Source organism: Acyrthosiphon pisum, chromosome A3 (genome assembly GCF_005508785.2).
Source record: "Acyrthosiphon pisum isolate AL4f chromosome A3, pea_aphid_22Mar2018_4r6ur, whole genome shotgun sequence".
Taxonomy (NCBI): Eukaryota; Metazoa; Arthropoda; class Insecta; order Hemiptera; family Aphididae; genus Acyrthosiphon; species Acyrthosiphon pisum.
This window is the reverse complement of record NC_042496.1, coordinates 3,225,705-3,231,514: the sequence shown is the minus strand read 5'-3', so window position 1 is coordinate 3,231,514 and position 5,810 is coordinate 3,225,705.

Below are 5,810 nucleotides of genomic sequence, written 5' to 3'. Positions count from 1 at the left end.
GTGACGATCAGAGAACGTCACGTCCGGTATTTAACGTAGGTACCTACCAGATTCTACGCCACCGATTATAATATTATTGAAGGATGGTGCAATCGGCAATGTATGTAAGTATATTTAATCAAAGGTGGGTATTAACTTAACTAGTTAGTTTAATTTTTTTAATCAACTTATGAACTTAACTAGTTTAATTTACAGTTGAAATAACTTAGTTTTTTTCAGGTGATTTTAAAAAAATCTATCAAGTTAAAAACATTTTGAAAATTTTCGTTTATACATAAATATTACTATATCAGTATAAAATAAAAATAATCCAATACACAAACATTTCTGTTCTTTTTCTTGATAACATAATTTTGTGTATATTCATTATTCATATATTTCATTAAGTTGTAAATTATATATTATGCGAATTGCAATTATAAATGTTTTTAGAAAATTAATAATTTTAAATTATAAATTGATAATTGTTATGTTTTAATATTATATAACTTATATTATTCAATTAATTGAATAATATATGATATGATAATTGCTATATGATATAAAAAAAATATATTTGTTAAATTATTAATTTGAGATGAGTATAATTTAAATTAGTAAATAATAGTAATAAAGTAGGTATAAAGTGTGCATTATGATAAAAGTTTAATACAATTTTGTTTTATAATTTATAAATTAGAAACTAAAAAGACACATTCACTCTTTATGTGATTTGCATACTAATAAAAAAAAAATAGATTAATTTTTTTTTAAACTGAGTTAAGTTAATATTTTTTTCTATATTAACTTTTAACTTGTCGAGTTAAATATATAATTTGTTAACTGTTAACTTTTAACTTATCGATCTTGTGTCCTCTTACCCTAGCTTAACTTGAGTTAATTATTTTCATTAACTTGCCCACCTTTGTATTTAATATTATATTATATCGTGGACTCCATAATACCACAACACATTATAATATTACTGCATTAGCGTAATTCCATTAAATTTCAGCAGGTGTTAAAGTGCAAAACTTTCATTGGTTTAATAATCATAAAGACAAATGAATTAATATTTGAAGCCAATCGCTTGCTTTACTCTCGTACACTATTTTTTTATTACATACAAATATCAAAGTAGGTATTTATATTTTAAACACTGTATATACATTAGGTATACGTATAAAAATACAATATTATGTATTCATGTTTATCGAATAAAAAATGTTATTTTGTTAAAATTTAGTCTACAATCTACGGTCTCTAATAATGTCATAATGCCACATGCTATAATAATTGATAAGTAATAAAAAAAGATTATTACAAAAAACTATTTTATTATTTGTTCAGTTATGTCATTGTTTTATTAAATAATTCAACAAATAGTCTTATATTTAAATAGGATTAAAGTTCAGCTTCAACAGGTTCAAAAGCAAATCTTTGCTAACCATCGTGCACCGCCGTCATTACGCCAATTATTACTTATACAGTTATTTTGCAGGTTAAATGCATGCCATGTATGTCATATATATTACTAGTATTGTGTTTTAACAGAGTAGCTATAGTTAAGGTTGACATTAATGTAATAGATAGTGATGAATGATGATTGATGTTCTACAGCAACTTTCCTACAACGCTCGAATTATTAATATAAGTACCTACTATACTGAACGGAATCGATCTGAAACCAAAGAGTCGTAATTTTAATAGAGACTTTAATAGAGACATTCCTTTGTGGCATATACAATGTAGTAGTTTAAGTTGTGGAAGTCTTCATTGATCGCACGATAGAATATGCCATTGTTATAGCAGTCTCCGAGGGAAATGAATCTTAACGCGTTCTCTATACTAAACGACTTGTACAAGGTAAGAAGTTAGAACTCATATATTAAAATAACATAATAATAATAATTCATTTGTATATACTTAACGTTATTTTCAGACTTCAGCAGATACTTATATGTCTACTTGTTAAATTCATTCGTCAGTTAGATCATGCTTACCTATACCTATATATAATTGTATATAATGTATACATATTAAATATTATAGCAAGTTATACTAGGAACTTTATAAGTAAATCGTATATATATAATGTAATATTTAAATGATTTTTTAATGAATAATTATATTGCAAAAGTTTCTTATTGTATAGAATAAAATATAGTCTAAAATAATAATGGCTTATATGAAGTTATGACTGTTATTGCTATAGTTGTCGTTAAGTCGGGTCAGGTTCGAATTAAACTGTCAAAAATAACTGGGACTGATTATGAGTTTAAAACTTATTAGAATTTTTTTTTTTCAAACGAAAAGCGTTGAAATAATTAGAAATACAGAATACTTAGTAGTTAGTGTGTATGTTATATTAAAATGTGCCAACTACTAAGTTAGTTGTATGGCATTTAAAATATTATGTGGTCAGTTGTCAGTGCGCTTATTTTTGTTTAAGTTATGATTCATAAACTATCATTCATCATTCATTGTCCATTGATTTAACATACATACGCTGTCTACACTCGGCATAAACTATAATATAATATAATACTCTATACTCATTAGTTAATATATATGCGACAAAAGTTTATCATAATAATATATATATACGGTAGGTAGGTACCCAGTGCGTCGGTACCATTAACCTAATCTAAATTCTATTGAATATTAATTTATTTTTAATACTGATTGCACATTTTTAAAATTTGTCACCTTTTATCATTTATCTTATCGTTTTATTTCACTCATAAGACAATCAGTCGAGTTAGTGTTTTATAGTCATTATATACAATATAGCTGTGTACCGTAACCGGTGTCAAATAGCAAAATTGAAAATATATTTACTTGCCATATACCTATATTATACCTATATATAAATTCTAAATAGGTACTCGGTAATGTTCATTATTTTATTCAAAGCCAACAGCGAACTGATTTTTGACAGTAAGTAGGTATACTTAAGACTTTAATAGAATAGATTAGGTAGTCAAAACTTAAAAAATGAATTTATGTAAAATCTTAGCATATACTTTTTAGAGAACACTGAACGATGTATTATAACATTATTGTGTATACCTCTTAATTAATTAAATATTATTACTCTCTATCTCTAACACAAGCTAAAAGCTTAAAAGAGATAGATAACCATGTAACCTAACGTAATATTTGTATCCTATGTAATTTATGATGGTTTTTTTAATAAAAAAAAAAAAAAAAAAAATTATACTATAATTTCGTGTACTCGTTTATTATACAATATATCTATAAGGATATACTACATATCTACAGTTTGAATATAATATACTATATACGAAACATGTAAATTGTAAAATAAAGTTTTCGTTTAGAGAAATGACGATAAAACAATAGGTAGCATGTACTCATATAAACGATTATATTATGTGCTAGTTTTAATTTTCCTAAATTGGTAAACTGTAAACAGTTATTACACCCTGGGTATATATACTATTATACTATTATAATAATTTAATAAGGATTAATGCTTAAGAGTTTAGGAGTCTTCATACAAAAGACTTGAAAGGGACTACTTTTATGTCTGCAATAAACACAGAACAGTGAACACTATGATTTTCAACTTGAAACAGCTGATAGGTTAGGTAACTTGCATCTTTCTGTACACGTGCTGACGTGCTGTGACAGATCCACAAAAGAATTACGGTCCACTGTTTAGTTGTGACGGTTGTCGGGTTTTGTTATGACTTAAAGTCACGAACTAAGATATACTGTATCTGTATCTATATATTATATCTTAGTCCGTGTTTTAAGTCGACAAAATGTTTCATTGACGTTTCACAAGAATAATAATGAAATAATACATAATAGGTATTAATTATTATGTTATACGTATAAATGTATCGTAGAATACGCGCCGCGGTTTAGCAGATAGAACTGAGCGACTGACTTTTGGAATAACATTTGTTCTAATCAATATTAAAATTTTTTTTTTATATATAATTTATAGTCACTTGCACTATACATAAATTATTTTTATTTTTTCACTGAAAATAAAAAAATTTTAATTAAATTTATTATTATTATTCAAAATAGCCAATTTGTGAATCAGATTATAAGAACAATTTTGATAATAAAAACATTTATCAAGAAGTTTATTTTTTAGAATTTTTTAAAATATCAATATTTTTTTGATCAAGTGAAATTGGAACGTAATAAATTTTAGTATACCTATTTCTTAAATTATTTACTAATCATATAATTTTAACAGACGTATTATACAGACGTACGTTTAAGTAGCATAATTTTTTTTTTTACGTCATGTATTTCTGTTACATCTTGTATATCTGGTTATTTATTATTATTTTTTTTTTGTAGCATTATAGACCATTTAAGCCCTTTACTGCCAATATCAAATTCTTCCACTCTTCTCTATTACATGCATGCATTAGGTCTCCATGCCAATCTGGTCATGCCAATATTATCTGGTTATTGGTCGGAAAAATAAAAAATGTCAATATTTAGTTTAGACGATTTGATTAGTCCATCGTGAGAATTTTTTTAATCCAATATAACGGAATAATGACATTAAAATTGCGTGATGTTTTACTTCAATTGATACTTTATAATTTTTCAATATTCATAGTCCATTAAGTTATAATTTATACATATAGTACAGGAAAATACGTTTCGTTTCATAGGCGCAATTTTGGGACTTAGTGAGGCTTAGCTTCTCCAACATTAAATAATTATCCCCTCCTAAAAATTGTATTTCAATTAAAGTATTAAATTCTTCATTAGTTATTTGATCACAAAATTCAGTAAACTTTTTTTGAAGAAATCATCTTCTAAAGTTTAAACAACGTTTCATTATTTGTGCGTTATCCAAAGTAAAAATCGGATCCACACGCACAGCAATAATATCGTCGACCGTCGGCGTCGTAGGTATTCGTCCGTCTGTCCGTTACTATTATCAGTAAATAGTTTCGGTCGTTTATATACCTATTTATTAAATTTTTATAAAGGTTCCGGTGGCGTATTTTGATCATGTTATGGGGAGGGGGGGGGATTGAAACATTTCATTTTTTATACAATAATTATTTTAAAACATTTTTGTTTGCTAGTAAAAAAGCTTAAAAATTAATAAAAGATTCGTCACAACTTTTTTATCAGTGATTAAAATGTATAGAAAATGCGTAGTTTTGTTATTGTTTGAATTTGAGTTTTGACAAAATCCTTCAAAATCGCGAATTATTTTGTAGACGTCATAATATAAACTGACAGATCGCTTCCGATCAGAATCTTTTTTCGTCGTACACAATAATTTATCATTAAATTCAAGTTTAATACATCCATTACAGTGACCTACTAAAAGTGCACGAGGTGCACCGTACACTTGACATCTATAATTATACAGTAGAGCGGTACCTACTTGACCGCTTTTAAATTCTGAGCGGAACGATGAATGTATTGGTTGTATACATAATATGAAGTTTTTTTTTTCTTTAAGTCATCAGTCATCACCTTTTGGAGCAGTCAAAAGGTTTTCAACTTCGAGGGTTGTTCCTACTTCCAAATAACAAATTGGATCTAGTTCGCACTTTGGTTAAATTACAGTATTTTTAATAGGAAAAAAAACAAAATAATATAATATAGAAAAACGAGAATTAAACAACACTGAGTATTCATATTTAGCATTATTAGCACATATTATAATATTATAATATTCAACATTTTTTTTTTCAATTTGTGTATGATATAATTTGTTTTCTGGTAAAAATACTCAAAAATGAAATTCGAGGTTCCTTATAAGTCATAAGTTGTCCATACTCCATATATCCCAATTAAAAATATGAAAATAA